This window comes from Schistocerca serialis, chromosome 9 (genome assembly GCF_023864345.2).
Source record: "Schistocerca serialis cubense isolate TAMUIC-IGC-003099 chromosome 9, iqSchSeri2.2, whole genome shotgun sequence".
NCBI lineage: Eukaryota > Metazoa > Arthropoda > Insecta > Orthoptera > Acrididae > Schistocerca > Schistocerca serialis.
In genome coordinates, this window is record NC_064646.1 from 354,821,717 (window position 1) to 354,846,765 (window position 25,049).

General features: G+C 45.4%; 1 pseudogene; it reads left to right on the forward strand.

Annotated features, from left to right (window-relative positions):
- Positions 1-300: 300 nt before the first annotated feature.
- Positions 301-418, forward strand: LOC126419999 (5S ribosomal RNA; annotated as a pseudogene).
- The last annotated feature ends 24,631 nt before the right edge of the window (positions 419-25,049 follow it).

Consider the following 25,049-nt stretch of genomic DNA (forward strand, 5'->3'; position numbering starts at 1 on the left):
GCGTAACTTACTTCAAAAGATTTTGCAAAAGATACTGTCCGTTTGTTTAACTGACCGTTGGGCCATCAATGACGATAAATAAATCTGAAGGAATTAAAAAAAATCCGTTTACAATGGTTTTTGATGTTTGTACTGTTCACATTTCACATCAATGAAACGGTAGCAATTCAGAGTAGCGGGAGATGAATTTCGATTTTGTTCCTTGCTCCGTGTGTAAGACAAAGATGGAACAAAGAAGGAAAAATATCCGGACTCGATTATCACAAATTAAGAAATTGTTGTTCACCTTACAGATTCTGAGGCAACGGCCTTGCCGCAGTGGCTACACCGGTTCCCGTCAGATCACCGAAGTTAAGCGCTGTCGGACGTGGCCGTCACTTGGATGGGTGACCATCCGGGCCACCATGAGCTGTTGCCATTTTTCGAGGTGCACTCAGCCTTGTGATGCCAACTGAGGAGCTACTTGAACGAATAGTAGCGCCTCCGGTGAAAGAAAACCATCATAGCCAGCGGGAGAGCGGTGTGCTCACACACGCCCCGCCTGTCCGCATCCTCAACTGAGGATGACACGGCGGTCGGATGGTCCCGATGGGCCACTTGCGGCCTGAACACGAAGTGATTTTTGCAGACTGTAGGTTGTCTTAATTATTTACGTCAAGTTAAAAGAGTAAGGCGAACTATAACTGCCCGAAAATGTCAGTCGGCTGCGTTTTGGCGCTATTCGGAAGCTTGGGTTAATGTTGACAATCACTAGTTATTTTCTCAGCTGCCTGAAAGCATGGCTGCACATCATAATATAAATGCTGTGTGCGCATTTTACAGATAGACTTCTTACTATGTAAATGGTATCAAAACATACCGAAGTAGTTATTTACAGTTTCTTATAAATCTGGACGAACTGAGATAAGACTTCGTTGACGTCACACGCCAAATACTTTTCATTTATGACGGTTTATTACGTGATCAAATGAAGGCGGTATCCTAATTTCTATAATGACATAGCTCATACACATCAAAAGATTAATGTCCTTGTGCCTTTATCACGGTTACTTCGTAGAACTTCATATATCGGAATCATAAATGACTGATTACAGCGGTTTTAACCATCAAAGAAAATATGAAACCGAAATATGGATATCTAAAAGCAAACTCTTTCGGAAAATATTTGACACTTAACGGATAGCCACAATAATATAAGAAGAATATAAGATAATGGCTAATTCTGTACTTTTATAAAGAACCAGGTATTGTAGCAAAAACTAAAGCCAAAATATTGTGATGCAGACAGCATACCGGTAGAGTACCACCAAATAGCACCTTCAAGAGACTGAAAAAAGGGCTTTTCACTGGAATACGAACTGTTGGATGACCACATGACCATATATATATATATATATATATATATATATATATATATATATATATATATATATATATATATATAGTACGACCTGACAAAATTAAAACAGACTGGCCATTGGAAAACTGTTTGTGATTACACAGCAAAGACGCTATAATTTTAATTATTTAGTGAAGTTTTGAGGAAACTAAATGTGAATCACGATTACAATAAAAATAATTGTAATTATCATAATAATCCCAGGCAGCATTGTAGCTTAACTCAGAATATGTGGTCTAGTTTTATTCGATACCATTGACTCTGTATATGATATTCTGTAACCTAGCATCTCTTTAAACTTTAAAATTTATTCTCTGGACTCATTTACACACACATGGAAAAACTGATGTTTATGTACATCTCCGGATGATATTTTCTTCATCATTTCAAGTTTTACACTTCTTACTACAGCAATAACCCAAGAAGTTTTCGAAAATGAAAATAGCTCTCGATTCTGCCAAGCGTTGGTTTCTAGTTAGACATGTCTCCGCTAGTGCAAGGGGCAGAGTTACATGATATTATAAAGTCTGTAAGCGGTGCCTAATATACAAGCGCAGCCAACGTTCCCCGGCACATTAAGTTAGTCCCATCCCCTATTAGGGCTCAAGCAGTGCCGGCAGTATACGAGCTTAGGGAAGGTGTGCACGCTGAAATTGTGGCGGGCTAACTCCGCCGTCACCGGGACTCCGCAAACTCGGCGTGCTTGAGCGACCATCTTTGAGTTCGACCGGAGAATATTGCACGCAACAGTGAGCATATATCCCCGGGACGGCGAGGATAAGATAGTCTCAGCAACCATCTCACTCCCTCACCTTCCCTACCCAAACATCTGCTGTCGGGTAAGCTTTTTCAAGATTTCTTACATTACACGTGTTATTTAGAATTGCTAGAAATTTGTTTTTGAAAGGAACATCTCAAAATGGGGCTACTGGACACTAATAGCGTGACCAGACAAAATGTTCAATTGAGCACCACGGTGTCTTAGGACTGCTGTGGCCTGCAGCTGCTGCTAGACGAGTGAAGCGGTATATGTGTGATAGACGGGTGCACTGAACCACAGCCGTAAGGTGAGCTGACTTGCAGAGGTGACTGTATGGCAGAGAGGAATCATTGTATTTGGATTTATCAATGGCCACACCGAGAATTTCTTGTAATATCAACGAGGGCTGACCAACGTGTCTACAAGGATTACTATACCTCTACGTCTCTCACAAGTTGAAAGCCTCAGACACTGCCAACAGGTTCTATTCTTATTTGACAGGTTGCTTGTATACAACCTAAAAATAAAGACTAACGTATTTTGGCTCAACATCTTCGTTTTTGAGAAAATCGCACTTAAAATTCGCGTCACGCAATCAACTGACATTGAGATTGATAGATAGCAGAAAGCTGACCATTTTTCATCTTCACATAGAAGGACCACAAACGCATATTTTCCTAGAAATCAAGGAAAAGATCTGTGTTGATTGACACTTCGTGCCCACAAGGTAAACGCTGTTCAACGAAACCTCCGACAGCGTAGTAACCAGGCATCGGGCTGGAGAGCAGAGAACCTGTGTTCGATTGTCAAATACGTTTACTTTTTCTTCATTTGTATTTTTTTCCCTTTCGAAATTTTTGTGAACAGGCGAGTTAATAAGATAAGTAAATCAATAAAGAACAATAATAAGGTAGGCAAATTAACTTTTCAAACGACTTTCACTAGAAATGTTTAAAACTCGTAGCCTCAATGTATACAAGAGATCCGTACGAGACTGTTGCGAAAGCGACCATTCGACGCACGTTGTGCCGTAAGAATGAAAAACGAAACCTACTCGCAATTGGTAGTACACATAAGAAACGCACTCGTTCACTGCAAAATAGTCCAGAGCGTCTGGAAATTGTTGCCTTACGTTTCTATGTGCTTATAAGGGAGTATGAGAAATTTGATCGTCGTGGTACACGTCAATAACTTAACTAGTTCGTTAAAAATGCTTGTCAGTTGCTCACAATCTGGGGAATTCATAAATGAAATTTTTAGAAGATATCTTGAGAATATTTAGAAATTACAGAAAACGAATCCACTTGGTAATCGTTCATAAGTGCGTTGCTTTGCCGCCAGATACTATGATCGCTGCGCCAGCGACGCTACAGTTGAGGATCCCGACGTGTAATGATAAAAAATGATTAGTTTTTAATAAGCCGTCGATCCGGTCAATTTAGTCAATTGCGTGTTACGACCATTTAGGCTGATTTTTCCGAAAACGACGAGTTATTGAGTCAAAAGAGTTAGATTCTTTATTTTTAGGCTGTACAGAAACAACCTGCCAAATAAAAGCCGAATTAGGTGGCAGCGTTTGTGACCTTCCACTTGTCAGAACACGGCGTAACGAAAATTGTCGTGAAAACGTGTTATCAAGCAGGGTCTGGACACGATCGTCACACTTTGCCAGAAACTGTCTTCCAAAACTCCGACAAGACTTCGCTCTGTCAGAGAATGGTGGTTTTGTGGTGGAAACTGCATGAAATGATTTGGAGACGAGTGTCTCGCGAAATGTCATTGCTGACGAAGGTCATAGGGTTGCAAGTCTTCAATAAACAAATAACACGGATGCTGGACATCGGCTGACTGCAGGCGTGTAGCGTGGCTGATGACTCATTTCAAATGATTTGGGGAGCGGGCTGCTCCGTCGGCCAAACGAGGCGTTTAACCGGCACTGTGTGAAGTGTTTAGTTCAGGACGGAAGTAGTTCTGCAATGTTCTGAAGATGTTTACCGTACTATAGCTCAGGCCGTATCGATCAAGTTACCGTCGATATGAACGTGAATGTTGAAGCATTCTTAGTGAAAAGTGTTGCCTTTCCTTCTGCTTCTTAATGATGAGTGTGCTGTGGAAACTCCCGTCTTCCAAACTGGCAAGACCAGTGATCAGAAGACCTTCCCGTTTTGACGATACATCGGGCAGCCTATTGCACATGGGTCAAATGGCTCTGAGCACTATGGGACTTAACATCTGTGGCCATCAGTCCCCTAGAACTTAGAACTACTTAAACCTAACTAACCTAAGGACATCACACACATCCATGCCCGAGGCAGGATTCGAACCTGCGACCGTAGCAGTCGTGCTGTTCCGGACTGAGCGCCTAGAACCGCTAGACCACCGCGGCCGGCTATTGCACATGGACTGGCCTTCTTAAAGTACGACAAGATGACTGTCAAAGAACTTTTTTATTACTTAATTCGAATGTATATACATTGAAGAATTATTCCCCAAAATATTACGCACTCGCTTCAAAAAGTAACGATTCTGTGAGCGTTTGAAGTCGAAGAAAACGGAGAATTAGAAACTTATAAATACAAAACTCCATTGGCAGAAGTCGTTATCGATGCCATAACCCCTATTAATACCGATTTGACTAAACCTGATTTGCTGGAGTGTTGTTTGGGTGCTTTTACTAAAAAAAATGGTTCAAATGGCTCTGAGTACTATGGGACTTAACATCTATGGTCATCAGTCCCCTAGAACTTAGAACTAGTGAAACCTCACTAGCCTAAGGACATCACACAACACTTATTCATCACGAGGCAGAGAAAATCCCTGACCCTGCCGGGAATCGAACCCGGGAGCTCGGGCGCGGGAAGCGAGAACGCTACCGCACGACCACGAGATGCGGGCTTTACTCAAAATGTGAACGAAAGTTAAGTAGTCTCTTTTGGAGATAAGTTCCAAAAATAGATCCAGCCGAAGAGAAATCGTTATCATTGCTTCAAATTTGACCGTATGTCTGTTCAACGGAAGCTATATTACATTAATACAAGTAGAAAATGGCCTTCAAAGCAAAATCGGCGATGAAATGCGACGATTCTGTGAAGACAGATAAGCCAGTGGCGAAGCGCTCTGCGACGAAAAGGGATTTGAGGAAGAAAATGAAGGCTTATCAGGTCAAAGTAGCAGAAAGCGGCCATACATTAGCTGGGCAACAGTTACTACGGAACAGGCATTGATGACATCCCGTAAGTTTCAAGCTTTGTCCCTATTTTTATGATAAAACCTTTTCAAAATTCAAACGACTTTTTCTCAAAACCATGTTGTTCGGCATGGTTGTCGTCGCCCACGTTACAATTTTCATCTCATTTTAATGATTTTTAGTCTCTCTTGATAAAAATTGAATTCTTTTCAGTTCACCTTAACCGATTTTTTTATGTTGATAGTTAGTATTTTTTTCGGCAAAAAAAGAAGATTCCAAATATGACCATTTTTTTTAAATTTCTGTAATTGCGCCTTCTTTTTGTAAATACGTACGGTGAACTAAAATTGCATTTGTAAGGATCAGGGTGATATGTTAATTTCATGTTTCAGATAACCACAACAGGAGTTACAGCGACAATTTTCGATCTACCTAGTTTCAGAGCTGCCTCGGGAAAATCCCGATTACACAATGAAGATATTATCACTTTTCAATAAAAAATACCAATAAAAACGTCAATATATGCTTGACTCGTTGCAGCGAACCCGAAGTGTTCGCTACATTCCAGTACAAGAAAACAAATCCTGAATTTTGACAATATTTTCGTTAGCCACTCTGTCATTCCTTCTTAATGACCCGGACCAAATCCCATAAAATTTTGCAGTACTATGTGGAGCAACGGGTGAAACGTAGCAATGAACATCCCCGAAATTTGTTAGCTCTACGGTATGCAATCATCAATGGGCGTCTGCAGTTGGATACGACATATGTGAGGAAATTTTTGTGGATACTCTCCCTCGCCGAACTGAGGCCATAATCAACGCTAAAGGCTGTTATACATCGTATTAGTGTGGTATCTCCCGGAGGAGGGGAAAGGGGGATGACTAATATTTTGTACAGAGTGCTTATAAAGCAGGGTCGTTTGTTATGTCCATGGAGCGTAAGGATTCAGAAGGACATGATCAGACATCTTGTAGCAAAATGAAGACCTCTCCATATTGCGTTAGCGGTGTACTAGTATAGCAGACGCATTGCACACGGCCGATTGAACGACCTTGATTGGACACATGCGGTCACTAAGTAATAACGGACGATACGGAAAATTTCCTGACATTCACAAGTAATTTTTATCGTTTATAGCGGCCCGAGGCGAGGGGGGAAAATCTGTGGGAAAGGGGGGGGAAAGGGAGAGGCGAATGCAGAAAAAATGTATAGTTCCAGTAGAAGAAAACGAAGTATGTGGCCTCATTCGAGAGTGAGTCGCAGACTAGTATATGGTAGTAATGGCTATTGCGATAGAAAGTGGACCATTAGCTGTGTAACAGAAGGTATTTAATTTCTGTAAAATTTTGAAGAAGATTGTTCCAAAGTCAGGTTCATGATACAGAAAACGATTTAGAGAACACTGCAGTCTTATGTGATGGCACAAAGTCAATTTTACTTAATTGAAAATGAGCATTTCTGCTATGCTATTCAGACAGTTATCTAAGAGTTGACGACGATTAAGAGGGAGAGTTGTGACTGAGAAGACGATAGAGTAAACATAATCTTTACGCTTGTTGGCAAGCAGCCGTGATAATTGTTTGTGCACCGGTGAAATATGACCGAAAAAGCTTACGGCACAAATTTATTGTACACAAACATTTATCGCCAGTTCCGGTCTGTGTATTTTTTCACGCGAAATTCCTTGAAGAATGTTATCACCACACTCTAGCATGGGGACTATTACTGTTTCCGAGAGCTTATTTTTAAGCTCGAAAGGAAATAGTGAAAGCTTTTTCTGGGCGGAGGCGATTTTCTCCATCACATTTGCGTCTGGTTACGACAAGTTTAGTAATATGATTTTTTATGACAACTGACTCTTGCCGTCACCATTGGAATGTTTCCTTTGTCTGCCGCCCTCATATTCTCTTTAATAAACAATTAATACCATTTTACAAAATCTGGAACTACTACTAGACAGTCGTTGCCAGCCACGACCTCCAAGTTTCTTCAGACGCAAGGAAGAATCTGCCTCTAATGTTTCAGACAATTACAGCAACGTAGTGGAGCCTTGCTTGGCTAATAGCAAGGGAGGATGTTTTTCTCAGCTAGGTGACCCCACGCCACGTCAGTAAAGTGCCACCCTACAACCTCCACGTTCTTCTGCCAAAATTGTACGTCTTATAACATACCGCTACGTATTACAAATAATTGATATTCATTTTAATGTAAATGTTATAGCATACTGGGCAAAAGCATTGCATGTGCAAAGAAAATCGCATATACACTGAAGTGCAAAAGAAATTTGTATAGGTATGCGTATTCAAATACAGAGATATGTAAACGGGCAGAATACGGCGCTGTGGTTGGCAACGCCTACATGAGACAACAAGTGTCTGGCGCAGTTGTTACATCGTTTACTGCTGATGTAATGACAGGTTATCAAGATTTAAGTGAGTTTGAACGTGTTGTTATAGTTAGCGCACGAACGATGGGACACAGCATCTCCGAGGTAGCGATGAAGTGATGACTTTCCAGTACGACCATTTCACGAGTATTCTGTGAATATCAGGAATACGGTAAAAAATCAAAAAATCGCAGATATCGCTGGGGACGGACAAAGATCCTGCATTAACGGGACCAACGACGACTGAAGAGACTCGTTCAATGTGACAGAAGTGCAACCCTTACGCAAATTGCGGCAGATTTCACTGCTGGGCCATCAACAAGTGTCAGCGGGTAAACCATTCAACGAAACATCATAGATATGGGCTTTCGGACCCGAAGGCTCACTGCACGACACTAATCTTTACGCCTCTCCTGGGACTGTCAACACCGACATTGGAATGTTGAAGACTGGAAACATGTTGCCTGGCCGGACGAGTCTCGTTTCAGATAGTATCGAGCGGATGGACGTTTGCAGGCATTGAGACAGCCTTATGAATCCATGCAGCCGGCATGTCAATAGGGGACTGTTCAAGCTAGCGGAGGTTCTGTAACAGGGTGTGGCGTGTGCAGCTGGAGTGATATGGGACCCTTGATATGCCTAGATACGACTCTGACAGGCAGGTGACACGTATGTAAGCATCCTCTCTGATCACCTGCATCCATTCATATACATTGTGTATTCCGACGGATTTGGGCAACTCCATCAGAACAATGCAACAACCCCTCCCCCACCCCCCCCCACCCCCCCCCCCCCCACCCCCCGGCGTCGTGAATTGTTACAGAGTGAGACCAGGAACACTCTTCTCAGTTTAAACACTTCCGCTGGCGAACATACTCTCCACACATGAACATTTTGAGCATATCTTGGATGACTTATAACACGCTGTTCAGAAGAGACTTCCATCCCGTCGTACTCTCATCGATTTATGGACAGCCCTGCAGGATTGATTTTGTCGGTTCCCTGCAGCACTACTACAGGCATTAGTCATGTCCATGCCTCGTGTTGCGACATTTCTGCGTGCTCGCGGGGGCCCTACACGATATTACTCAGGTGTACCAGTTTCTTTGGCACTTCAGTGTATGACACTATTACGACCCAGTCTACAGAGCTGCTGGGGTCGTAATCAAATGGCCACGAAAACAGACACGGGACTAGTTCAGAGCCATACTATTAGTATTGTAACAGGTCGGTGCAGCACACATGAAACCCGGGGAACTTAAGTGCTAATCTGTGGAACAAAGGCGAGGTAGTTCTCGTGCAACAGTGATAGGAAAATTAGAGAAACTCTATTCTAAGAAGACTGTGAGGCAGCTATGATGCAACCACACTTCACATCACGTAGGTACCATGAGAATAAGAAAACAGAGTTTCTAGAACATATCCTTAGTTCGGCTATCATGAACTTCCATGGGACGGTATAGCTTCTGTTCACAAATTTACAGTTTAAGAAAGCATCGCGTGTGTGAAATCGGCTCGCCTTTTTGTCACATGATATTTTGAGTCCTATGGATAAAGAGCAACAGGCAGATTCCATAGTTCTAGATTTCCGCAACACGTTTGACACGATGCCACGCTGCAGACAGCAAAATAAGGTACGAGTATACGGAGTAGGCTCCCAGATATGGGAGTGGCTCTAAGACTTCTTAAGTAATAGGAACAGCTTCTTCGTCCTCCTCACCCAATGTTGATCAGTGTCAGCGCATCAACAGGGAATTGTGAAAGGATGGGTGTTATAAATGATATACACAAATGATGCGGAGGAATGGTTGTTCTGCAGTCTACGGCTGTTTGCTGATGGTGCTGTGATTTACGGGAAGGTGTCGAAGTTGAGTGACGGTAGAAGAATACAAGAGGCATTAGACAAAATCTCTACTTGGTGTGACTAATGGTAGATGGCTGTAAATATAGCAAAACATAATGGGGATGAGTAAGAAAAACAAACCAGTGATGTTCTGACACAGCTTAAGTAGTCTTCCGATTGACACAGGGGCGTCGTTTAAATAACTAGGCATAACGTTGCAAAATGATATGAAATGGAACGAGGATGTGCGGACTGTTTTAGGGAAGGCGAATGGTAGACGTCGGTTTATTGAGAGAATTCTAGGAAAGTGTGGTCACCTGGGAAGAAGACCGCACGTAGGACACTAGTGCGATCTATTCTTGAGTACTGCTCGAGTGTTTTGGACCCCCACCAAGCAATTCAGAGGCGGGATGCTAGATTTGTTACTGGTAGGTTCGAGCAACGCGCCGATGTTCTTTGGGAATATAAATGGTAATTGCTGGAGGAAAGGCGCCATTCTTTACGGGGAAGGCTATTTTTGGAACAAGCATTTGAAGCTGACAGAATTCTACTTCCACCAACTTGCGTTTCGCGTAAGGACCACGAACAGAACTTAGTATTCGTACAGAGGCATATAGAAGGTCGTTTATACGTCGCTCTATTTGCGAGTGGGAGAGGAAGGGAAGTGCCTAGTAGTGGCACAACGTACCATCTGACACGAACCGTACCGTAACTTGCGGATTGTGTGTGTAATGTAGGTGTAGACGTGCGAGGCCTATTCGCGAAGTAAAGTCCTATCTGCCGCGAAATGGAAACCACTGTGAAAATCAAAATTGTTTTATTTTCAACAATTAGCTAAACCTTCGAGATACTTGTCTACATAGTCGCCGATCAGTATCATACATTTGTCATAGCACTGTAGCAGCTTTCCAGCAACCTAATCATATAAGGCAGCCGCCTCTGCCTTCCGTCAATTCTCTATGCTTTTCTACAGCTTGTTGTCTGTACCAAAATGTTGTCCTCATAGCCAGAGCTTAATGTGAGCAGGGATGAAACACAGGGCAGTCAATTACGGTATGTAATGTGAATGATCAAACACAGCCCACCCAAAACGCTGCAGGACGTCTTCATTGGACCTGTCGCGTGCGGCCGAGAATTTTCATGAAGAAGGAAACCCGTATCAGCTATGTTATGTAGGTTGCGTTATATTAGGCGAAATCTCTAACGAGGCACTCATACTTGGCAGGAGATACTACTGGGTGACCAAAAAGTCAGTATAAATTTGAAAACTGAATAAATCACGGAATAATGTAGATAGAGAGGTACCAATTGACACACATGCTTGGAATAAAAAAAAATACAAAAGTTCAAAAAATGGCCTACAGGTGGCGCTTCATCTGATCAGAATAGCAATAATTAGCATAACAAAGTAAGACAAAGCGAAGATGATGTTCTTTACAGGAAATGCTCAACATGTCCACCATCATTCCTCAGCAATAGCTGTACTCGAGGAATAATGTTGTGAACAGCATTGTAAATCATGTCCGGAGTTACGGTGAGGCATTGGCGTCGGATGTTGTCTTTCAGCATCCCTAGAGTTGTCGGTCGGTCACGATACACTTTCGACTTCAGGTAACACCAAAGCCAATAATCGCACGGACTGAGGTCTGGGGACCTGGGAGGCCAAGCATGACGAAAGTGGCGGCTGAGCATATGATCATCAGCAAACGACCCGCGCAAGAGATCTTACACGCGTCTAGCAATATAGGGTGGAGCGCCATCCTGCATAAACATCGTACGTTCCAGCGGGTGTTTATCAGCCAGGCTGCGGATGATGCGATTCTGTAGCATATCGGCGTACCTCTCACCCATCGCGGTAGCAGTTACAAAACGAGAATCACGCATTTTCTCGAAGAAAAAAGGCCCGATAACGACAGATGTGGTAAATCCAACTCATGCCGTGACTTTCTCGTCGTGCAGTGGAGTTTCCACGACAGTTCTAGGATTTTCGGTAGCCCAAATTCTGCAGTTGTGGGCGTTGACAGACCCTCGGAGCGTGAAATGAGCTTCGTCGGTCCACAACACGTTACTCAACCAATCGTCATCTTCCGCCATCTTTAGAAATGCCCACACCGCAAATGCCCTCCGCTTCGCTAAATCTCCATGTAACAGTTCATGATGCCGATGGATTTTGTACGGATAGCATCGGAGGGTACGCCTCAGTTCCAACCAAACAGTAGTGTAGGGAATGCCGGTGCGACGTGCGACTGCACGAGCGCTGACTTCCCCGTGCATAGACGAACCCGCTACAGTCTCCATTTCTTCCTGAACTGTCTCAGCAGCATTACGCCTTGTGCTCAATCGGCCACTGCGGGGTCTATCGTCTAAACAACCCGTGGCTTCGAACTTCGAAATCATTCTCGCCACTGCTGCATTTGTCAACGAACCTTTACCGCCGGCCGCGGTGGTCTAGCGGTTCTGGCGCTGCATTCCGGAACCGCGGGACTGCTACGGTCGCAGGTTCGAATCCTGCCTCGGGCATGGGTGTGTGTGATGTCCTTAGGTTAGTTAGGTTTAATTAGTTCTACGTTCTAGGGGACTTATGACCTAAGATGTTGAGTCCCATAGTGCTCAGAGCCATTTTTTTGAACCTTTACCCATTCGAATCCCCTTCCTATGGCGATAGGATCGTAACGCTGAACTAGCACATTCCCCATTCTGATAATACAGCTTCACTAAAAGCGCCTTTTCAGGTAACGTCAACATGCTGCGACTGCTAGCGCATCTAATTCTCTCTCTCTCATTACAGCTGCTTTTATACACGATTGTCATGCGCAGTCACTGACGTTTTGCTGTCCAGCGCCATCTGTCGGACATTTTGTAAACCTTATTTTTTTTTGTTCTAATAAATACCCATGTCATTCCAAGCATGTGTGTCAATTTTTACCTCACTATCTACATTATTCCCTGGTTTATTAAGTTTTCAAATTTATACTGATTTTTTGGTCACCCGGTATATTCTATGCATCTTTACATGCTTACTTTGCGCTCAGAACTGAGAAGATCGACGGGCATACTAGAGACACTGACCAACACATATGTGCTAAGCTTTATCGGATTTTCACTATGATTTACATTTCGCGCCCAATAGGACTTCACCTACCGAATAGCCCTCGTGGATAGATCATGACGCGTATAGATGCATGTAAATATTCATTTCTCCTACCGTCAACAGGCAAACGGAACAGGACATAGAATCAACACTATTGGTACGACGTGGCCCCCGCCATGGAGTGTATGTATATGCGGAAGAGTACCTCTGGCCTTTATTCTGCGGCAGTATTAATGCGCGCCTCCCTGCGGATTCTCTGTCGCGGACGGTTGGCTCCGTAGCTGGCAGACGCGCGTCCGCATCCTCCTCTAATCAATCAGCCAGCCAGCTCTCTCAGGGCTTAGCGGGGCCCGCGCCGTTTCCAGACTAATTTCTCGGAAGACGAATGGCTTTTAACGATGCCGGGCCCGCCGCGCGCTTCTTGTCGGCCGCATTAGCCGTAATCGTCCTCCCCAGCCGTCCCACCTGATTCAAGGGCCGGCTTGTCGGAACTGCAGCCTGCTCTCAGCGAAGCGACTGTCTGCTCTGGTGTCAGTCTGACGCTTCAACTCGAACCTTCTCCTCCGATGTCTCAACAATATGCTGAGAGTATACTGTTTCATTCATTCGTCGATGCTTTAAATTACATCTAAAATGGCGTCCCCATGTCGTAAGTACGGCGATAGGGAGGATAAAAAATGAGACTGTCAGTGGTCGATAGCAATGATAATGACACCGCTTCTCACTAGTGTGCTAAAGTGCAAGACAGGGTCTTCAACATACTACCGAACACCCTTGCTGCAGATGGCATCCACACAGGGTGTTCATTTTAACTGAAGGCATAATTCCAACTTAATTTACAGGATGTTACAAGGTACGGTCAGACTTTCAGGAAACATTCCTCACACACAAAGAAAGAAAATATGTTATGTGGACATGTGTCCGCAAACGCTTACATTCCTTGTTAGAGCTCATTTTATTACTTCTCTTCAAATCACATTAATCATGGAATGGAAACACACAGCAACAGAACGTACCAGCGTGGATTCACTTTGTTACAGGAAATGTCCTCCGTTAGCGAGGATACATGCATCCACCCTCCATCGCATGGAATCCCTGATGCGCTGATGCAGCCCTGGGGAATGGCGTATTGTAGCACAGCCGTCCACAACACGAGCACGAAGAGTCTCTACACTTGGTACCGGGGTTGCGTGGACAAGAGCTTTCGAATGCCCCCGTAAATGAAAGTCAAGAGGGTTGAGGTCGGGAGAGCGTGGAGACATGGAATTGGTCCGCCTCTACCAATCCATCGGTCACCGAATCTGTTGTTGAGAAGCGTACGAACACTTCGACTGAAATGTGCAGGAGCTCCATCGTGCATGAACCACATGTTGTGTCGTACTTGTAAAGGGACATGTTCTACCTGCACAGGTAGAGTATTCCGTATGAAATCATGATAACGTGCTCCATTGAGCACAGGTGGAAGAACATGGGGCCCAATCAAGACATCACCAAAAATGCCTGTCCAAACGTTCACAGAAAATCTGTGTTGATGACGTGATTGCACAATTGCGTGCGGATTCTCGTCAGGCCACACATGTTGATTGTGAAAATTTACAATTTGATCACGTTGGAATGAAGCCTCATCCGTAAGAACATTTGCACTGAAATGAGGACCACGCCCGGGTTCCCGGGTTCGATTCCCGGCGGGGTCAGGGATTTTCTCTGCCTCGTGATGACTGGACGTCGTGTGATGTCCTTAGGTTGGTTATGTTTAAGTAGTTCTAAGTTCAAGGGGACTGATCACCATAGATGTTAAGTCTCATAGTGCTCAGAGCCATTTGCACCATTTTTTGAAATGAGGACTGACACATTGTTGGATGAACCATTCGCGGAAATGTACCCGTGGAGGCCAATGAGCTGCTGGCAGTGCCTGCACACGCTGTACATGGAACGGAAACAACTGGTTCTTCCGTAGCACTCTCCATACAGTGACGTGGTCAACGTCACCTTATACACCAACAACTTCTCTGAAGCTGACATTAGGGTTATCGTCAACTGCACGAAGAATTGCCTCGTCCATTGCAGGTGTCCTCGTCGTTCTAGATCTTTCTCAGTCGCGAGTCATAGGCTGGAATGTTCTGTGTTCCCTAAGACGCCGATCAATTGCTTCGAACTTCTTCCTGTCCGGACACCTTCGTTCTGGAAATCTGTCTCGATACAAACGCACCGCGCCACGGCTATTGCCCCATGCTAATCCACACATCAAATGGGCATCTGCCAACTCAGCATTTGTAAACATTGGACTGACTGCAAAACCACGTTCGTGATGAACACTAACCTGTCGATGCTACGTACTGATGTGCTGAATGCTAGTACTGTAGAGCAATGAGTCGCACGTCAACACAAGCACCGAAGTCACCATTATCTTCCTTCAGTTGGGCAACTGGCGGTGATCGAGGAAGTACAGTACATACTGACGAAACTAAAATGAGCTCTAACATGGAAATCAAGCGTTTCCGGACACATGTCCACATAACATCTTTTCCTTATTTGTGTGTGAGGAATGTTTCCTGAAAGTTTTGCCGTACCTTTTTGTAACACGCTGTATAAGAAACTATCAGCCTCGATTGCGGTAGTGAAACCAACCTTTACCTAGGTTTCAGCCTGAATAATTGAGCCTTCTTCAGAAGATGTACCTGAAGCTATAGTATGTCTAAGAGGGATGGTCTAGAAATAACGCTAAAACAGCCTGAATATGCGCAGTCATATTTTAAAATTGCGGTACGTCAGTACTATGTCAACACCAAGACTTAACTTAAGCCCTGGCGTGCGCCTCGTCTGCATGGACGCCGTGCGGTGGGCCTCGGGAGCTCACGTGAAACTGAATAGGACTAGGTGACGCTCTGCAAATCAATATGGCGGGGAACATCGCGCATCTCTGACTGGGACCATGACTGCCAAAGATAAAAGACCAACGCAGTTATATCTTAGAACAAATGACTTATAGAAAGGTTGAAAATCTTACACATGAAGCCTCTGCACCACGTTATGACTAAAAGGTAACAAAGTACGCACGGATTTATGTAAGTTCGAACACACTGCCCCGACTTACACTATTAGAATATATCGGCCCTTTCACAACGAATGCTGCATAACGCACCCATCGTTATTAATGAAAGAAGAAGGCTGAATTATTTGGGCTGAAACCTAGGTAAAGGTTGGTTTCATTACTGCAATCGAGTCTGATAGTTTCTTATATATTAAATTATTACGATTGCTGACTGTGTTGAAAGTACAACAATTCGTTTGCCTCGGAGGTGGAAATCTAATGGGACCACATTCGACCCCCACTTCCCGCGCCCACTCTGTGCGTGGTTGGTGGGGGGCAACTTTGAACTAGAAACCCCGTTTTTATGCAGATTACGTTTTTACGGCAAAATCTACATACGTTTAGTCTGAGGCATTTTCTTAGTTTCGTCACACATGGAGCTGTAAACGGAGGAATAGAAATGAGTTCACAGTCGTAATTTACGAGTCGCTGCTCAATGGCCCTTGAATATCCAGCCACTTGGAGCCCCCTCCACGCTGCGAGGGTAGACAAGCTAGTGTTTTATAGCTTCTAATAGGAAACCCATTCGCAACGTTCTGTTCCTGCGACACATCGAACAGGGGACTACTCGACGCGCCGTTGTGGCCGTGGTTGGAGGCGAACGCTTGTCTACTTTTGTAATTAGACTAAATGTTCAAATGTCGTTTCTCCAACTTCCATAAACTTAGTGATCCGCTTTTCAAATGACCGTACACAGGAAATAAACGTATCCGCCGGAACTTCAGCAAAGGCGGTTTTTATGCGATCGACCATGTCTTCACGGCCTGTTGGAACTTGCTGGTACAAAAAATGGCTCTGAGCACTATGGGACTTTAACTTCTGAGGTCATCAGTCCCCTAGAACTTAGAACTACTTAAACCTAACTAACCTATTGACATCACACACATCCATGCCCGAGGCAGGATTTGAACCTGCGACCGTCGCTGTCGCGCAGTTCCAGACTGTAGCGCCTAGAACCGCTAGGCCACCCCGGCCGGCTTGCTGGTACACCTTCTCTTTAAATATCCCCACAGAGAGAAATTCGGCGATGTCAAATCCGGCTACCTATGGGGCCAATTAATTGAACCACATCTGCTGATCTACCGACCATTGTAAACTTCGACTCCTACCTCCCGTACTTCAATTGTGTAGTGCGCTGAGCAACCGTCATGCTGAGACCACATATATTGTCGAACGTCCACGGCAATATACTGCAGTAATGTACGAAGTTCCCGTTAGAAAAACGTTCGATATATGGATCCATTCAACGATTCGTCGATAAAATACGGACCAATGAGTTTGTTCCCCACGATGCCACACCATACCTGAAACGACCAAGGATGTTGATGGTCAACTTGCCGCAACCAGTAGGGATTATCTACACTGCAGTAATGCATGTTATGCCTTTTGTATGCCGCCTGGATAGGCGGATCGCGGCTCTTCTTTCTTTTTTTTTTCATTTATTGAATTTCAATTCCCCCCGAAGGGGGCGGGCTGGCAGCAGCTTAGTATGCCGCTCTCCAGCCGACAGATTTTGTGACAAAGATCAAGAGAACAAATAATAAAAAACAGGCGATAAAATCGGAGACTTAGAGAGTAACAAGGCGAAAAGAAATCGTGGAACTTAAAACAACAACACAGGGATGATGACGCTAATAAAAATACATACGAAGCAGACAGGGAAAACAATAGACAATTAAAAAAACACGGCGACAGTCTGGATTCTGTTCGCAAAGGACATAAAATTCACACCTAGCGACAGCATGGTTTCTGTTCGCAACACGAGAAAGACAAACAACACTGAATAGTCACTGGAACACTGCACTAAAAAGTTGGCAAATGTGACACCACAGTCGAGAGCAGGAGGGGGGAAACTGGACAGAAGATGGGAAAACAAAAAAGGGGGGAAAGGAGAGTAAAAGCGAAGGGGGGAGCCGGGAAAGGAGCTGAAGGAGGATGAGGACCCATAAGAGGGGTGGGGGGCAGATGCGACAGGGAGTGGGGTAGACAGAGGAGGGAATACAAAAGGACTGGGGGGGAGAAAGGAGGTAGGGAGAGGTTTGGTGGGGAGAAAAACAGGACGGAAGGGGGGGGGGGGAAGAGGGAGCCCAGGGAAAGGACAGAGCAAAGGAGGGGGATTGAGGATCAGAGTTGATAGGAAGGATAAATGGAGGGAGAGAGGGCATCATCCGGGAGGGGGAGTTGACGGAAGCCACCTTGGGAAAGGAGATGGAGGGTGTAGAGATGGAGGGTAGGGGGGACACAACGGTGAAGACGTGGCAGGGGGTGGGGATGGGAGAGGAGAGGAGCAACCAGGGGGTGAGGGGGTTCAAGACGGCGGGAGGTGTAGAGGATGCGGATATGTTCGAGGAATAGGAGCAGATGGGGGAAAGGAATGAGATCATAGAGGATCCGCGTGGGGGACGGGAGGCGGATACGGAAGGCGAGGCGGAGTGCATGACGCTCAAGGATCTGGAGGGACTGATAGAATTTGGGGGTGGGGGGCAGATATCCAGGCAGGACTGGCATAACAGAGGATGGGACGGATGAAGGATTTGTAGGTGTGGAGGATGGTAGAGGGGTGCAACCCCCATGTCCGGCCAGAGAGGAGTTTGAGGAGTCGGAGGCGGTTGTGGGCTTTGGATTGGATGGAGCGGAGATGAGGTATCCAGGTGAGGTGACGGTCGATGGTGAGGCCAAGGTAGGTGAGGGTGGGGGTGAGGCGGACAGGATGTGCGCAGACGGTAAGGGAGAAATCCAGGAGCCAGAAGGAGCGAGTGGTACGACCTACGATGATTGCCTGGGTCTTGGAAGGATTGAGTTTCAGGAGCCATTGGTTACACCATGCAGCAAAAAGGTCAAGGTGATTCTGGAGAAGGCGTTGGGACCGTTGGAGGGTAGGAGCGAGGGCGAGGAATGCGGTGTCATCAGCATATTGCAAGAGGTGTACTGGAGGGGGGGGGGGGTTGGGGCATATCTGCCGTGTACAGGAGGTAGAGGAGAGGGGAGAGGACAGAGCCCTGGGGCACACCGACAGAGGGGTAGAAGGTGTGGGAATTGGCATGATGGATGGTAACATAGGAGGGGCGGTGGGAGAGGAAGGAGGCCACCAGACGGATGTAGTTGATAGGAAGGGCGTAGGTTTGGAGTTTAAACAGGAGACCGGGATGCCAGACACGGTCGTAGGCCTTTTCAAGGTCAAGTGAGACAAAAATGGCGGAGCGACGGGAGTTAAGATGGAGGGAGAGGAGATGAGTGAGGCGGAGGAGTTGGTCATCAGCAGAGAAGGAGGGTCGAAAGCCACATTGGGTGTTCGGGAGGAGGTGGTTTTGGTGGAGGTGGAGATGGATGCGCCGGGAAAGGATGGATTCCAAGAGCTTGCTGAACACCGATGTGAGACAGATAGGACGATAGGAAGAGGCATCAGATGGAGGCTTATTGGGTTTCGAGAACATCAGGATACGGGGGGTTTTCCACAGGTCGGGATAGAAGCCAGTGGCAAGGATGACATTGTAGAGGGTGGCAAGGAGGGAAAGGAAGGAGGGAGGGCAGTGTTTGAGGTGGCGGTAGGTAACGCAGTCGTGGCCGGGAGCAGTGTTGCGTTTAGTGCGGAGTGTGAGGCTGATGTCCTGTGTAGTGATGGGAGTGTTAAGTGCAGAAGGTGGGGGTGGTCCAAGTACTGGAAGCTAGGAGCAAGGGGAGGAACAGAGGTATTCGTACAGTCCAGGACATCAGGGAAGAGGGAATAATCAAAGTGGGGATCATCTGGGATGGAAAAAACATCAGAGAGGTGGGAGGCAAAGTGGTTGGCCTTACTGAGATTGTCAGGAAAGGGACGGTCATTAAGGAGGAGAGGGTACTGGGGGGTGGGGCGGTACCCAGTAAGGCGGTGGAAAGCAGACCAATACTTGGAAGAGTTGATGGGGAGCGTGGTGTTGAGTTGTGTACATGTCTGGCGCCAGGCTCGGCGTTTCTTCACAACAAGCAGGTTGCGGATGTGTCGCTGTAATTGCCGGTGGCGGGTAAGTGTATCCCCGTCACGAGTGTGGAGAAAAGAGCGGTAGAGGCGGCGGGACTCTCGCAGGAGAAGGACGGCCTGTGGAGGCAGGGCGGGGCGGTGAGGGTGGATGGCTTTGGTGGGGATATGGGTGGCGACGGCGTCAACAAGATCTGCTGCAGGAAGGCAGCAGTGCGAGCGATGTCATCAGGAGACTGGAGGGTAAGGTCGTGGCCGTCAACCTGGGTGTGAATGGAATCCTGGTAGGCATCCCAGTTGGCACGGGAGTAATCATGGACAAGTTTAGGAGGGACGTCAGGGCGAGGAGCGTGGCGGGGATGGCGACCGTTGGAGATAGTGAGGAGGACAGGAGCATGGTCACTGCCAATGAGGTCAAGGACATCCACGGTGATGCGCCCAAGGAGGTTTGGAGAGGCAAGGACCACATCAGGAGTGGTGTTGGATTTGGGCCGGGTGTGCTGAGGCAGGGGAACCAGGTCTCCCTGGAGAGTGGTGAGAAACTGATGCCACCGCCGGAGGTCGGCAGGATCACGGCTGTGGATATTGAGGTCGGCGGCAATCATGTAGGTGGAGAAGGTGCGGTCAATGTGGGCCAGGAAATCGTACGGGATGGGGGTGCGAGGGCGGACATAAATGGTGGCACAGGTGATGGTAAGGGTGGGGAAGAAGAGGCTGAGGGTGAGATGCTCGGCAGGATTGTTAAGGAGAGGTTGGGGCCGGACAGGGAGGTGCTTGAGGTGGCCTATAGCAACTCCGCCACGCGCGAGAGGGTACGGGTTATCGGTGCGGTGTAGAGTGTAAGGAGCCGTGGAGACGGAGATACGGGGTTGAAGGAAGGTTTCATTTAGGACGAAGGCATCCACGCGGTGCTGACGTAGGGTGTGGAGGAAGAGGAGTTTGTGGGTGGGCAGGGAGCAAATGTTGTGGTGCAGGATACGGTATGGTTGTTGTACCATGGGAGTGGAGAGCTAGACAAGGGTGGTGAGGGGGGTGAAGGTGAAGTGGGCCTGGTGCGGCTCTTCTCCTGTGAACTGCTTTTGTAACATAGGCCGAGAGTGAAGGAGGCGAGTAGGAGCAGGGGAGGTGAAGCACTTCGGTACTGCATGTAACTTTAACACTTTTAATAGAGTCAAAAACACACGTAAATATCAAATGCATACATTGCTTTGGCTAGGATGAGCACGTAGGTGTGAAACCGTAGTCCATGTCTGATCCTGTGAAGTTAGGTTGACTGTTTTGTACAATCTCAAAACTAACAAATACTCGTAACTGTCAAAACTGTAACTGAACGTAACTAATACAAAGTCTCAATAGCAAGCTAGCCCACTCGGTAGTAGAAGCGATATTTCCAGACCGTCTGCTCTTGATGAAATGGCAGAAATCAAGACGCCGCAAGCTGACCTCCACAGCTCGGCCCGAGGGCGCTGTGGTCGGCGTAGTTAGTCTTCTGTCGTAGTGCACCTACGTTGCGGCATCGTAACTATCGACACCATAATGCCGGTTAACGTTATCACAGTTTTTGAATGCAGACTCATCGGAAAATGGTGCTCGGCAAAGAACGTGGGGATCGTTACCATTCGTCGACGAGCCCATTTATAACTGAGACTGTCTCGGGTAAGAGGTAGCGATAATTTCCTTAAGCGCGAGGTTTGCATTGCCGATAGGGACAGGGTGTAGCCGCAGAGGTTTGAAGAGGGCTCACAGACCGTCTCGATGGACCGCCAAGAGAGACTTCACGTGCTTTTTCTGGCAGAGTATTCGTGCACTGTGATACGTACTGGCGAAAAGGCTATGTGGAACGGGATATGTGACTAGCAGTGCTAGTGCTATTGAAGTTAATGAACCTGTTGCACTGTACCTTTTGTAACGACAGGCGACAACGGCAACTGGCTTAGCCCTGTCGGGAGTCGCAAGTATTTGTACGGAAGTAAACGTTGCAGTCTGATTAACTGGGGTGGCCCTGCTGTTGAACTGCAGAAAAGTTACTATTCTGTGTAAGATACGGCACTGTATTGATTTCACATTTGCTTCAGGAGAACGAGGTTGATGGAGTCATATGCGTTATACTTCACAGCTTGACTCATCACGGTGAACGCCTCTCGTTACATACTGATAGAATACAAGCATCAGACTTGTTGGCGCCGGGAATGTTTTGGTAGCTCCTGCTTGAGTCGTCATATTAGGTGATCGCTAATGGCATTAATTTAAATGTTTTAAGGCTTTTAAGTGTTTTTAAACTTTAGGCTCAGAGTGTGAGCCTTTGCAGTTGTTAAGTGAATAATTGCTACCTGAATGTAATCTCCGGTTTGCTCTACTGCGCAAATTTGATTTCGGTTCTGCCAGTATAAATATCGAACGTGAAATGATTTCACTGAGCTTACACTGTTTAAACTTTTCGAGCCTTTGTAGTTCTCAAATCAATTACTCTTACGTAAAACTAATTTGCAGTTTGTGGTACTGCGTGAATTTTATTTCTGTTGCACCAATAAAAACATGAAACATTCGTTGATTTGATTGATCTTCCAGCTCTATTGCTGGTGTTATTTAAAATTTATTAAGGTTCTGAAGTTTCTTTTTAAATAAGTATTAAAGTTACCTCGCACTTGTCGTGGGTTTATTTTAAGTGTAATTGACTGGATTTAAGATCTCGACAAACAGATATTAGTTATTTGTGCATTTATTAAAAATGACATGTTTCCGGCTCTGCTGATCATCAGATTTCTTGGTGCTAAACAATATAACAAATAATTAGTTATACACTTAAAAACACGAGATGTTAACAAGTAAGCGTAAAATCGACCTGCAAAAGTAACTTTAACAGCTTGTTCCTTACATTTACGAACCAAAAGGTGCCACATATAATTTAAACTTGGAAAATGGGAATGTCTGTCATTAGAACGACTGCGAGAAACTGCTACTTCAGTGTTCTAGAATTTTCTAGGTAAGCCACCGGGTGCAAGACGGCATAACCTTACGACACTGCAGCTGTGAAAATGCCGATATTACTGAAAATTAAAACAGTAACCAATAACAAACAAAAGTGCATGTTGTGTGCCTGCACATAGGCACTTTAAAACACACGTCGCAGTAGTACAAAGTACAAGGAACTACATAAAAAATTTGTAGAAATTTGTCTTGGAAAGACATAACTTATCGAAGACTACAAAAGGATTTGTTTAGATTTGCAATTACACTTTTTGACTATTCGTCAAATTTAAAATCTTAAGACATTTGTGCCATTTTGTGGTTTCTTATTATGGCTATCAATAAAAATGTTTACTGGCCGTTAAAACAGTGAAATACAACAACAGAAATATATACAGTGTGCTTGCTCATAAGCACAATAAAAGAAGCATCATTGTAGTATCAAAATTACAGACAAATTTGGTCCTTGTTCATTGATCATTAGTACATAGGAAGAGACTGTACATTTCAACGTTTAAAAAAATTCTTTTTTGTGTTAAAAAGTTGACATGTCATAATTGCAATAGGAAGTGGGTGTTGAAATCATGTTTGTTCTGTTTTAGATAGCCGTCTGGTTAATGTAGTCTTTTTAATGTCATTTGCCTCAGGGCAGCCTTTGTTGACGTCATTTTGGCACTGGGGCATGTTGCGACAGTTTGTATAAAAAGAAATAACTGAATGTGAAATTTAAATATTAAAAATGATTATTAATTGTGTTGTGTCTAAGCAAGACAGCCTAGACACAATGAGAGGAAGCCGAAAGGCACGCGCTTAAACTCACGCAGGCTGGCGTGAGGTCTGAAACAGGATACGTAATGAATGCTATAAAGAAAAGTACGTAGCTTCTGGAATACTTAACTTTAATCCATAATTGTAGAACATCGCTCTTGATGATACATGCTTCATAATATTAATTAGCAATTGAATACGGCGCCTTGCTAGGTCGTAGCAAATGTAGCTGAAGGCCAGGCTAACTATCGTCTCGGCAATTGAGAGCGTAATTGTCAGTGATCCCCTTCTGGCAAAGTCGTCTGTACAACTGAGCGAGTGCTAGTACGTCTCTCTAGACCTGCCGTGAGGTGGTGCTCGGTCTGCGATCACTGACAGTGGCGACACGCGGGTCCGACGTATACTACCGGACCGCGGCCGATTTAAAAGCTACCACCTAGCAAGTGTGGTGTCTGGCGGTGACACCACAAATTGTATTATAACTTTGTAATAAAGAGAGTAATTTGTTGAAATTATGGCGTCTGGGTTGTGCTCCTGGCACCTCTTGATTTTCACGATTTGTCCCTCTGTTTTTTTTCAGTTGTTTACTCAGGTGTCTTTAAAATGTTGAGTGGTTCTTAATTAATTTTACAAGTACGTTTGTAAGAATTGGTACTGTATGTAGCGATGGCTTGTTACAGAAATGAAGACTGCACCCATGCCTGTCATGGAAGTCAGCCACTTTAAGAAAACGTGCCTAATTTACGAGTTAGAAATCCGCGCGGTTGAAGGAAGTGCTGTAGACCTCGCGCAATAGTTGAGGAAGTGTTCGGTCCGCCGGTACAGTTGCCGGCGGGCACGATGGGGACAAGTACGTGCTGCTTGCGACTCTTATACTGAATTTCTTACCGATGCGGGACAGAGTTGTGGAACCGTCGTGCTCGCAATTTGTCCGTCTGCTGGCATACTGACGGCATTTGTTTGGTAGAGATACTGATCTCTTCACGATATTTACAGAATCTGTCAATGGTACACAGAAGTTACAAATTCAATCACACTTATGTGCCTTGTAATTGGGCGTCGCTCTTTTAATTTGGGAGGTTGATGGCGAATCTCAGACTTCACAATGGGATCAGGGCATGAATGTGCGAGTAGATGGTATCAAAACTGATTTTGGCAGATGTTTGCTGAATTACCGAACCATTTGTTAGCTGTTGTTATTGTGGTCATCAGTCCAAAGACTGGTTTGATGCAGCTCTCCATGCTATATCCTATGCAAGCCTCTTCATCTCCGAGTAACTACTGCAGCTTACATCCCTCTGAATCTGCTTACTGTATACATCTCTTGGTCTCCCTCTACGATTCCCCCACCCCCTCCTCACGCTTCCCTCCAGTATTAAATTGGTGGTCCCTTGATGCCTCAGAATGTGTCCTACCAACCGATCCCTTCTTTTACTCAGGTTGTACCACAAATTTCTCTTGTCTCCAATTCTGTTCAATAGCAACTCATTAGTTACGTGATCAACCCATGTAGTCTTCAGCATTCTTCTGTGGCACCACTTTCAAAAGCTCTTGTTTAAGCGGTTTGTCGTCCATGTTTCAGTTACGTATATATCTACA